This window comes from Lactuca virosa, chromosome 8 (genome assembly GCF_052849685.1).
Source record: "Lactuca virosa cultivar CGN04683 chromosome 8, Lactuca_virosa_CGN04683_v6, whole genome shotgun sequence".
In the NCBI taxonomy this organism is placed as follows: Eukaryota; Viridiplantae; Streptophyta; class Magnoliopsida; order Asterales; family Asteraceae; genus Lactuca; species Lactuca virosa.
This window is the reverse complement of record NC_136433.1, coordinates 182,439,030-182,452,759: the sequence shown is the minus strand read 5'-3', so window position 1 is coordinate 182,452,759 and position 13,730 is coordinate 182,439,030.

Genomic DNA, 13,730 nt, shown 5'->3' with positions numbered 1-13,730 from the left:
TTTTAGTGTGCATACATATTCTCTCAAGTTCTTCCAAGGTGTTTTGGTGATTTGTAATTCCATTTGAGGCTTCCACACTATTGGGGCTAAGCTCTTAAAGATTGAAGACATCAAGCTACATCAAAAGGTATGTCATCTAACTAGAACTTTGTAGTATAGGTGCTTCATAATATGCAAGTTAGGATGAAACCTTGGAATAGTTAATATTTGCATGTATAATAGAGAAAACATAGATCCAAGGTTTATAGGGTTGCATGTACACCATAGGAGTGTTAGAATGCTCAAAACCTAACAACAGAAACACTGCCACGAGTCATGGTTATCCAACCATGTTATCTACCCTCAACCAGCTCCTTAGAATCCTCGTGACTTCCTTGATTCGAGTATGGATCCTGTGCTTCCAATAGTACGGGCCCAATACTACCTTCCACACCTATCCATACTTTCCTCAAGAATCATCCCGAGTCCTCTAAGTTACCTACTCATAATAGTACTTCGAACACCCGCTAAACAGCGTAGCAACCACACTAAAGCACTTCCTAGGCTCTTCTAGGATCCACACCTCACCCTACCATCAACTGCCAAACGACCCCCATTGGTGCCAGTTAACTACTGCATTAATACAATCACATACAATATAACTTAAATAATTTTTGATTAAAAGATTCAACCCTACAACGGTTGGACTCAAAAAAAGAGCTGCTCCATAGGACCAAATCCTTCACTCAAAAAATTATTTAACCCATGCAGCATGTGACTTAACGTATTAAGTTAATAGTTAAATCACACCCGAAAGAGTCATAAAACAACTACCAAGAAAACTCTATAAGAAATAAGGCATCATGTATGCGGCAATTCTATCAAGCAATTACTGAAGATCCCTATCCTATAACTAACATGCTGTTCTAACATACACATAATATCAAATCACGGTGTGGGGGAACTTGGGGTATACTTTCTTGCTCCGACTGATCATACACATCACATCCTTCCTTGGTTATTTTTGAAAAGAATTTTGAAAATCAGTTTAAAAACTTTTGCAATTCCCTAGTTTGTGTCTGGATTCACACAAATGTTCATCCAATTCTCTCAAACCTAGGCCATGATACCAACTTGTAACATCCCCAAAATCAAAGAAATTTAAAATTTTCAAAATCAACCATTTAACATCATTGTTTACAAAAGAGTCATTGTATCCAAAAACATTATTTCAAAGTTAGAGTTTTCCCAAGACCTAAAGCCATAAAAACAGGAAGTTGTGCACGATGATGCCTTTTCTTTCCCACAATCGTCTGAAGTACCGGAAACCATAAACTAAAACTCTAAGCCAAAGCTTAGTGAGTTCCCCCAAGGTACCAGAACACCACAACAAACAAGCATACAATATGAACAGCCAGCCTGACAGGACCGCCTCACAGGGCCTACAACCTATCTAGACCGCTCTACGAGCCTTCGACATGACTAGTCCGCCTCGCAGGACCTACAACCTATCCAGACCACTCCATGGGCGGCCGAACTGACTAGACCACCACGCAAGGCCTACAACCTATCTGGTCGTCCACGGTGTCATGTCCTACAACACAAAGCAGGTTTGCCTCAACCCAACACAACATGTACGATATACAACAAATAAACATAAACACAGAGCCAACAAATACAAATAATCGTACGGATCCACCGAACAGCTACAACTATCATATCAATATCATGACCAGGATAAATAATCTAGTGGGTCGACATTGGTGCCTTCGACCCACGGGTACAGTGAGGAAAACTCACCTCACAACATGACCAATAGCTGAACAACACACTACTTCGAATACATGCTCTACATGTCACCTATTCAATAGATAGAGACAAAGGCTTAACTATAGCTCAAAATACCCTTAAGTCAAACTTGGTCAAAGTCAAAGTTAACGGTCAAGGTCCAAAAGTCAATATTTCTTCCCAACAGAGTACGCCCTGCGTACTAAGAGAGTACGCCCATCGTACTAAGAGAATACGCCCAGCGTACTGTAATGTTGACCAAAAGCGGGGTACTGACCGCGTACGCACAGCGTACCACCAGGTACACCTAGAATACGTAGGCCAGTCCCAAAACTCCATTCAGAGCTTATTCTTTTAAGCCTTTACGTCCAAACTCAGATCCAAGCCCAAAACGATGTCCTAAGTCATAAAGTTTCCAGCTTTATGACTTTGCATGGCTATAAAGTGCTTAATGTCCAAAACCCAAAGTTCTTAACCCAATATGACATCACAAATCTTGTAAGGAAGGGATAGAAAGGCCAAGATCACATTTTTATGGTTCATAATAGCTCCATAATGGATAAAATTTCCAACTTTATCCTTTAGAATGGTCCCAACAAACAAGATCTAGTCTTTAAGTCTCAAAGGGACCCAAAATGGCATCTTTTTCAACTTAATCCACTAAGTCCAAGTCTCCAACCCTCAGATCTGAATCAAAATGATGTTTAGATAGATAAAGTTTACAACTTTATCCATAACAAGGTCACAAACTTTCAAGATCTAAACTTTATGCACTTAATTTTACATCCATAAAAATCATGTAAAATTTCAACTTTTCAAACATTTCAAAACCATCCATTGTTTACAAATTGTTTTCAAAATAATCCAATATCAGATTTTTTCCCAGAAATCATAACATGAAAAATGAGGAGGTGCATGATCAAGCCATTGCCTTCCTGCGATCATCCGAAGTACCTGAAACAAAATCCACAACTGTAACTACGAAGCTTAGTGAGTTCCCCCAAAATACCCGCACAACAATAACACACATATAATAACAGCATACTATGGACCCAATCAACCATCGGGTTGGAATGCCCCAGGCCCTCAACCATCGGGTTGGAATGCCAACATACTATGGGTCCAATCATCCTCGGGATGGTATACCCTCGTCCCATAACCAGCAGGTTGGAATGCCCACATACTACGAGTCCAATCATCCTCGGGATGGAATACTCTCGGCCTACAACCATCGGGTTGGAATGCTCCTGTCTGTTGGCTCATGCACAAAGCAGAAAAACCTCAACCACCAATCAAACATATGCATATATATATATATATATATATATATATATATATATATATATATATATATATATATATATATATATATATATATATATATATATATATCAGATAATCACATAACAGTCTACAGACAGTCAAGTCGATCTACAGATCACTAAACATAACAACATCCTATCTACCAGGATACCGATCTAACCACATAGAAACATCCTATCTACCAGGATACCGATCTAACAGATCACGACAGTAATAAGGCAGGATAACAATCCAAAGGGCCAACCTTGGTGCCTTCGACCCTTGAGTATAGTGAGGAAAACTCACCTCACAATGTTGAAGTGAACTGAAAACCTCCGACTGCTGACTCACCGAAAATCCCGAACTATCACAATAAACGAACACTAATCAACAGTTGAAATATTAATCTTGTCTAAGGGCCCAAAAATAGGGTAATAGTTCATTTTACCCTTTCCCTAATTTGGGCCAAGGCTCAACTCCAAATCCTTGATCCAAAGGTTTAAATATACAAGGCCCATAATTGGCCCAATTTTCCAAATTGGGCCCAACTCTTTAGTTGTACCTCATCCTAAGGTCCATTTCCATAATTGGCCCAAAACACTTCTATTCAGAAAGTCCCGCAAGGGCCAACGCCAAAGTGGCCCAAAGTTGGCCCAAATCCGAAGCCCAACTCGCAAAAACCCATTAGAGGGTGTACGATGGGCGTACCCCAAAGCTACGCGGGGCGTACGTGAGCATTGCGTTGACTGGAAAACGGGGACGTTGACTACGTACGTGGGTCATATTAATCTCTACACAGGGCATACCCTCGTTGTATTCAAAACTCCAATAAGTGCTTAATAGCTTAAGCACTTAAGCCCAATTTCCAGATCCATTGACCAAATGTGTCTCAGAACCATAAAGTGTCAAACTTTAAGACTTTGGATGTCCAAAAAGTCCTAAATACATGGTCTTAATCCATTAAGACCTTCCTACCAATTGCATGTGACATTTCTATCCATTGAGACTTCATTTTTTATCACCTAGAATCCTTCATAGGGTCTGAAAGGACAGCTCAAAACGTGCAAAAGGCATCATGCATTATAATGGGACTTTATGGGGCAAAAGAATGCAAATAAGCTACCAAGGATAGATCTAGAAGCGATAGATACAAAGGTAGCAACTTTGTACCTTCTGGAGCTTCCAAAACAGATGATGAACCAAGATCTACAAGCCAATCTTCCCTCCTTGACTCCTTAATGTACAAGCTTCTCCTTTAAGGCACACAAAGCACACTTATAAGCTCAAAATGCTCACTATGAGGCTGGGGTTCTCTCAAGACGGCTAAGCGAGGTTTGGAGGCTGAAAGAGTGAGCCACAATGTCCCATAATGTTGCTTAAATACCCCACACACCCTAAAAATTAAGGTCTTATCCGGACATACGTACGCCCGACGTACATGGGTGTACGCCCAACATACTAGGGTGTGCCCTAATACGCGCGACGTTCTCAAATGTACGCCCAACGGACTACTCAACTTCCCAAAATTACTAATCTGCCCTTAGGGCTAGATCCAAACCAATATCAAGGGCCAAAATTGACTTATTAAAATACCAAGGAAGAATTTGAAGAATACCTGAAATCCAGAATGTTACAACTCTCCCCCACTTGAACTAGACTTCCTCCTCGAAGTCTGTTGTAGCAAATAGATTTGGATAATGCTCCCGCATCTCGGCCTCCGGCTCCTAAGTCCACTCGGATCCCTTCTGATGCTGCAAGTGTACCTTTACCAAAGGTATCTCCTTGTTACGCAGAACCTTTATCTTCCTTTCCAAGACAGCCACCGGCTGCTCAACATATATTAGGCATTCGTCAACCTGAATGTCATCCAATGACACTACCGCATCCTCGTCCTATATGCTCTTCCGCAATTGAGAAACGTGGAAAGTGCTATAAATCTGACGGAGCTCCTCCGGAAGGTCCAGTCTATACGCCAACTTGCCAACAGGAGGTGAATCGAACATCACAGTTTGAGACAATAGAGATCGGCACCCCATGGCGACAAACGATCTTGCGGATATACACATCGGCCAACTTCTCGGCCGATGAACTCTCCCGAATGGCCAAAAAATGGGCGCTCTTGGTCAATCGATCCACGATGACCCATATAGCATCAAAACCCTTTGCCATCTTCGGCAACTTGGTGATGAAATCCATCATGATTTGATCCTATTTCCACATGGGAACCTCCAGAGGATGCAGCTTGCCATGCGGCCTCTGATGCTCGGCCTTAACCATCCTGCAGGTCAAGTACCTCTCGACGTACCAAGGGATTTATCTCTTCATGCATGGCCACCAGTAACTCAAACTCAGATCTCGGTACATCTTGGTGGCCCCTGGGTGAATAGAGAAACGAGACTTATGAGCCTCTTACAGTACGATCTGTCTAAGCCCGCCATACACCGGAACCCACACCCGACCGCAGCTCGTCAACAACCCACGACTGTCTTGAACAAATCGGGTGATCTCGCCCCTGATCCTTTCAATCTTCCAATTTTCCTCTGGCACCCCCTCGGCTTGAGCCTCTCTAATCAATCCCACTAGTGGAGAGTCCACGAAAATCCTCATACATAACATCAGAACAGAAGGTCTAGCTGACTTGCGGCTCAAGGCGTCCGCCACAACATTCGCTTTACCAGGATGGTAAAGGATTTCGTAGTCATAATCCTTGACTACGTCTAGCCACCTGCGCTGCCTCATGTTCAGGTTCGGCTGATTCATGATATATCTCAAGCTCTTGTGGTTCGTGTATATGGGACAGCGGACCCCGTAGAGGTAATGTCTCCAGATCTTGAGGGCAAACACTACTTATCCCAACTCAAGATCATGCGTGGTATATCTCGTCTCATGTGGCTTCAACTGCCGCGATGCATAGGTTATCACACATCCTCTCTGCATGAGGGCCGCTCCCAATCCAGTGATGGATGCATCACAGAAAGCCACAAAATCCTCAACTCCTTCAGGGAGTGTCAAAACTGGAGCCTCGCAAAGTCGTTGTCGGAGGGTCTCAAATGTTGTCTGCTGCTCAGGGTCCCACCGGAAATCCACACCCTTCCTCGTCAAACGAGTGAAGGGTACTACAATCTTGGAGAAATCATGTATAAATATCCGGTAGTACCCTGCCAATCCTAGAAAACTACTGATATTCGAGGGAGATTTTGGAACCTCCCACTGCATCACCGCCTCGATCTTGGCCGGATCGACCAAAATCTCCTCTTGCTTTACGATATGTCCAAGGAACTAAACCTCTCGCAACCAAAACTCACATTTCAAGAACTTGGCATAAAGCCGTTCTCGCCTCAAAACTCCCAATAACTCCCAGAGATGCCCCTCATGCTGCTCTCTGGTCTTGGAATACACCAAGATGTCATCAATGAATACAATAACCGAACGATCGAGCATCGAGCTACACACCCGTCCATGAATATTGCCGATGCGCTGGTGAGCCCAAACCGCATCACAACGAACTCGTAATGTCCGTAACGAGTCCACAACGCGGTCTTCTCCACGTCCTCCTCCCTCACTGTGACCTGATGATATCAGGACCTCAGATCTATCTTGGAGAACCAAGATGCACCCTGCAACTGATCAAAAAGATCATCTATCCGCGGAAGTGGATAACGGTTCTTCACCGTCAACCTGTTCAGCTCCCGGTAATCAATGCACATCCGGTGTGAACCATACTTCTTCTTGACGAAGAGAATCGGGTCTCCCCACGGAGAAATGCTCAGACGGATGAACTGCTTTCCTAGCAGCTCCTGCAACTGAGATGACAACTCCTGCATCTCTGGCGGTGCCAATCGGTACGACGCCTTGGCAATAGGGGCCACACCTGGCACAAGGTAGATCCTACACTCGACCTGCCTCTCAGGAGGCACTCCGGGTAATTCCTCCAGGAATACATCAGCGAACTCTCTGGCGACTGGAACCTCTAAAACCAAGACCTGATCCCTGACCCGCGTATCCACCACATAGGCCAAATAACCCGCATACTCGTGCTGAATATACCGTCGAGCCCTGGCGGCTGAGCAAAAACCTAAACCCAACCTGGTGCCCTCACCATAGATAACCAATTCCCCCCCACTTGAGGGTTCGAACTACTATGCGCTGACCCTCGCAGTCGATCATGACACCGAAACGACTCAGCCAGTCCATACCCACTATAACGCAAACATCCCCCATGGGAATCAGAATCAAGTTAATCGGAAAAGACACCCCGAATATCTCTAGAACACAACCATGATAAACTTATGAAGCAGAAATCTCGTGTTCGTTGGTGATGGATACTCGCAACGGACAGTCTAGCTCTCCTAAAGGAAAACTGAACTCCCTACTAAACGATCGAGAGACAAATGACCGACTCGCCCCCGAGTCAAACAATACAAGAGCAGGCAAGGAGTTCACTAAAAATGTACCTAACATAGATACAAACATATGAACATACAATAAACATAATCAATGAGATAAGGAATAGAAACATACCAGCCACAACATATGGTGCGGTCCTGGCCTCCTCGGCAGTAAGACGGAACGCACATCCCCGAGCCCTCAGGGGCTCTGCTCTACCCTGACTCCCGTCAGTAATCCTCAAGGTAGCCGACGTTGGAGCCTGCGCCGGCCTGGCTGCTAGTAGGGGACACTGGGCCTTCATATGGCCCACCTGCTCACAATGGTAACAAATTCTGACCCCAGAAGCTGGAGTCTGCTGCCTACAATCCCTAGCAATGTGGCCCTGTTTGCCACACTTATGGCACCCTGAAGAAGAACGAAAAATACCATCATGGAACTTCCCGCACTTCCCACAAGTACGGCCACGCGGACCTCCAGACCTAGAATCGGCGGTCTTGGACCGCTTCGGCGCCGGCTACAACTGTGCCGGGGCCTGCCTCTGCTCTTTCAACTGCAACTCAATCTCAAGCTCACGCCGCCTAACGGCCTCCTGTAACTCCAGTAAAGTATCACAACGTTGAGTAGCAACGAACTGTCTAATGTCAGTCTTGAGCATGCTCAGATAACGAGTCATCTGAGCTTACATGGATACAAACTCCAGGAAAAACATCGCCCTCTTACTAAACATCTGGGTGATCTCCATCACCGACTCTGTACCCTGTCTCAACTCCAAGAACTCCTAAGCCAATCTCTCCCGCTCAACCCGAGGAATGTAGCGGGCGCGAAGCATATCCCTGAACTGGCCTCAAGATACCGCAACCCTCTGCTCATCGGAGTATGATCCTGTAACAAGTCTCCATCCGTCCTTCGCTCCGGACCTCAAGAGGTTCAGAGAGCATCTGACCTTCTGGTCAACAGGGCATGAACACGTGAAAAAGAATCCCTCCATGTCAGATGGCTACCTCATGGCTATGATCGGGTCCTCAACCCTGTCAAAAGTCGGGGGCTTCGTGTTATCAAAGTCCTGATACTGAAAAGCCCGACCATCCCCGCTACCCACAGCCGCTATGGCTGCAGCAACAGTCTCAACAATGGATGCATATATGTCATCAAAATACTCCATCATCGTGGTCTTGATAGACCCGAACATCTCCGGAATCTGACCCTGGACAATCTCAACCACGCCTCACAGATGATCTCCCTGATGCGATCCTCTGTCAATGCTGGCCTATCCTGGCTGCCAGCCCTTGATCCCGATCCAGATCCGGATTCAAATCGCCTCGTAGTCACCATACTGAAAATATACCAAGAAGATATCAGACATTCCATATAATAATGGGAAACCAACTCCCAACAAAACCCTAGGGGTTGTGACTTCCTTGCTACGTGTATGGGTCCTGTGCTTTCACTAGTACCAGCCCATACTACCTTCTACACCTACCCATATTTGTCTCAAGGATCATCACAACACCCTAACGATATACATAAACATAGGCGAGCGCTCAATCCTTACTCCTAGAGGAAGGATAATCATCTCACAACTGGCTGACTGACCCCGCACAGCTTACCCATGAAACTTCTACCAACCCTGTAGCACTTGTGTATACTAGCCATACATAACGCTGGACCCTATAGACATTCGGATATCTGATCCTACCCCAAGCCCTTCATAAAACAAAAACAGGAAATAAGGCCAAACCGAACATTCTCAGGCTATAAGATCTTAGTTATGTACAACTATGATGCATACACTAAGCAACTACAGTAATGATGTCAATTTCATATAAGGAAAACCCTAGGCTATCAGGCATCATATAATCAGTCAATTCTATCATGCAATTCCTGAAGATCCCTTGCCTATCACTAGCATGCTGTTCTAACATATCACAATATCAAATAACAGTACGGTATTTTGGGGTCTACTTACTGGCTTTGGCTGATCGTACACATCACATCCTCCTTTAGTACTTGAAAACCATTTGAAAATCATTTTGAAAATCTTTTCCTTAGTTTGAGTGTAACATACCGACTCCCAGGTATAATATTTAATTAAGATATATTCATTTTGTCAGGGTGGCTAGACGAGTTGGAGGCCCCAACTCGTCGAGTAGGTATGGAGACACCCGCGTGATTTTTAGAGTCTACTCGACGAGTTGGAGGACCCAAATCGAAGAGTAGGAGCTGAGTATGAAAACCCTAATTTTCAGGGTTTGTGCCCTATTTAAAGGACCTTAAGCCTTTCATTCCACCTCCCTTATCACTTTAACACCCTGAGAGAAACCCTAAACGAGCTGGTATCATCTTTGTGTGTGAGAGAGAGAGAGAGAGAGAGAGGCTAAAATAGTGTGATTTGGTGCATTCTTGGTAGGAGATAGAAGAGCAAAAGGCTTGGAACTGGAAGAAGCCCTTGGATCTAGTGTTCCTTCAGTGATATCTGCTATTTGGAGGTAAAAAGCTATCACCTTGATCATTGTTTGGTTAGATCTCTTCTTTAGGGAGTTTATGGCCATTTTCCATCCTTTCTTTGGGTCCTTAAGTCGTTTGAGCTTGCCATGGAGTTGAGACTTCAGATCTGGACAGTATGAAGTCCCTTGAGCATAAAAAATTCAAGCTTTATCAAGCTATTGGCCAAGTTCCAAACATTAAACCTTCTACAGAGCTTTGTTTTGGCATTTTGAGCCTTAGGTGCCATGCATGGACGTAAAGCTTGCAGCTTTACGTGGTATTTCAGCCCTGGGAGGCTAGATCTAGAGTTTGGGTCATTAGTTCTGCTTAGAATCGTCTGAATGAGAAATGGAGTAGAGGGATTCGACGAGTCCATGATCCAACTCGATGAGTCAGTTAGGGTTTTCCCTAAAAGTTTGGACACGTGCAAACTCGACGAGTTGATGAGACAACTCGGCGAGTTGAGTTGGAGTTTTCTCGATTTTCTGAGAGCATGAGGAACTCGACAAGTCGCATAGGTGCACTCGACGAGTTGGGTCAAAATGGACTGTTGACTCGAGTGTTGACTTCCGTTGACCTTTAGGTTTGGTCAAGTTGAGCTGGTATCATCTGTGTGTGAGAGAGAGAGAGAGAGAGGCTAAAATAGTGTGATTTGGTGCATTCTTGGAAGGAGATAGAAGAGCAAAAGGCTTGGAACGGGAAGAAGCCCTTCGATCCAGTGTTCCTTCAGTGCTATCTGCTATTTGGAGGTAAAAAGCTATCACCTTGATCATTTTTTGGTTAGATCTCTTCTTTAGGGAGTTTATGGCCATTTTCCATCCTTTCTTTGGGTCTTTAAGTCGTTTGAGCTTGCCATGGAGTTGAGACTTCAGATCTGGACAGTATGAGGTCCCTTGAGCATAAAAAATTCAAGCTTTATCAAGCTATTGGCCAAGTTCCAAACATTAAACCTTCTACAGAGCTTTGTTTTGGCATTTTGAGCCCTAGGTGCCATGCATGGACGTAAAGCTTGCAGCTTTACGTGGTATTTCAACCCTAGGAGGCTAGATCTAGAGTTTGGGACATTAGTTCTGCTTAGAATCGTCTGAATGAGAAATGGAGTAGAGGGACTCGACGAGTCCATGATCCAACTCGATGAGTCAGTTAGGGTTTCCCCCAAAAGTTTGGACACGTGCAAACTCGACGAGTTGATGAGATAACTCGGCGAGTTGAGTTGGAGTTTTCCCGATTTTCTGAGAACATGAGGAACTCGACAAGTCGCATAGGTGCACTCGACAAGTTGGGTTAAAATGGACTGTTGATTCGAGTGTTGACTTCCATTGACCTTTAGGGTTGGTCAAATTATGGATATGGAGGTCATGGAGGGGTAAAATGGTCTTTTCAAAATTTCCAAGAGTTAGTAATGGGGTTGGCTTAATATCTTTAGAGTGGTTATTAAAAAGTGTTAATTAGAGATGTTTATGATATGTAGGCGGAGTCGAGACCGATCGTTGAGTACGAGACATACTTGCTTTGCTTACGAGGTGAGTCTTCTCACTATACTTACCTGAATGGTGATATTGAGTGACCGGAGGGTCTTATCTGAGTATCAACCGGAGGGTCTATTTGAGTTACTGACCGGAGGGTCTTATGTGCTTATTCTGATTTAGATGATATTATGCATTTTGTCTTTGTGATTTATGTTGTATATTATCTGTGCCTTATTGAGTTAGGACGAGAGGGTCCAAACCGAGCTGTGAGACTGGAGGGTCTTCACTGAGATATCAGACTGGAGGGTCCGACCCGATCTGTAAGACCGGAGGGTCTTCACTGTGACACATGACCGAAGGGTCCTTATCGAGATATAGCCATGAGAGGCTAATTATTTGTGCATGGTATTTTAGGGAAGTCACTAAGCTTCGTGCTTACAATGTTGTGTGATATGTGTTTCAGGTACCTCTCAAGATCACGGGAAGGCGCCGGCTTGATTGTACACACCAGTTTGAGATTATGTTTTTGAGGATTCTGGGATATTATCATACATTTGTGGTCTTGTGTTTTGACAATTTATACATTTGAGTTTTTGAGAAATGTGATATTGGGCTTTATGTGGTTTTAAAAATGAAAATTTTGTTTGAAAATTTAGAGTGTTACATTGAGACTGGATTCACACGAGTGTTCCTCTAATTCACTCAAACCAAGGCTCTGATACCAAATTTTTACATCCATAAAATTCATGTAAAATTTAAACTTTTCAAACATTTCAAAACCATCCATTGTTTACAAATTGTTTTCAAAATAATCCAATATCAGAGTTTTTCCCAGAAATCACAACATGAAAAATGAGGAGGTGCACGATTAAGCCTTCGCGTTCCCGCAATCATCCGATGTGCCTGAAACAAAATCCACAACTGTAAGCACGAAGCTTAGTGAGTTCCACCAAAATACCTGCACAACAATAACACACATATAATAACAGCATACTATGGGCCCAATCAACCATCAGGTTGGAATGCCCCAGGCCCTCAACCATCGGGTTAGAATGCCAACATACTATGGGTCCAATCATCCTCGGGATGGTATACCCTCGGCCCATAACCAGCGGGTTGGAATGCCCACATACTATGAGTCCAATCATCCTCGAGATGGAATACTCTCGGCCCACAACCATCGGGTTGGAATGCCCCGGTCTGTTGGCTCATGCACAAAGTAGAAAAACCTCAACCACCATACAAACATATGCATATATATCAGATAATCACATAACAGTCTACAGACAGTCAAGTCGATCTACAGATCACTAAACATAGCAACATCCTATCTACCAGGATACCGATCTAACCACATAGAAACATCCTATCTACCAGGATACCGATCTAACAAATCACGACATTAATAAGGTAGGATAACAATCCAAAGGGCCGGCCTTGGTGCCTTCGACCCTTGAGTATAGTGAGGAAAACTTACCTCACAATGTCGAACTGAACTGAAAACCTCCGACTGCTGACTCACCGAAAATCCTGAACAGTCACAATAAACGAACACTAATCAACAGTTGAAATATTAATCTTGGCTAAGGGCCCAAACATAGGGTAATAGTCCATTTTACCCTTTCCCTAATTTGGGCCAAGGCCCAACTCCAAATCCATGATCCAAAGGTTCAAATATACAAGGCCCATAATTGGCCCAATTTTTCAAATTGGGCCCAACTCTTTAATTGGTCCTCATCCTAAGGTCCATTTCCACAATTGGCCGAAAACACTTCTATTCAGAAAGTCCCGCAAGGGCCCAAGCCAAGCTGGCCCAAAGGTGGCCCAAATCCGAAGCCCAACTCGCAAAAACCCATTAGGGGGCGTACGTTGGACGTACCCCGAAGCTACGCGGGGGGTACACGAGCCTTGCGTTGCCTAGAAAACGGGGCCATTGAATGCGTACGCGGGGCGTACTGCTCTCTATGAGGGGCGTACCCTCACTGTATTCAAAACTCCAATAAGTGCTTAATAGCTTAAGCACTTAAGCCCAAATTTCAGATCTATTGACCAAATGTGTCTCAGAACCATAAAGTCTCAAACATTAAGACTTTGGACGTCCATAAAGTCCTTAATACATGGTCTTAACCCATTTAGACCTTCCTACCAATTGCATGGAAAATTTCTAGCCAGTGGGACTTCATTATTATCACCTAGAACCCTTCCTAGGGTCTGAAAGGACAACTCAAAATGTCCAAAACGCATCATGCATTATAATGGGACTTTATGGGGCAAAAAAAATGCAAATAAGCTACCAAGGATAGATCTAGAAGAGATAGA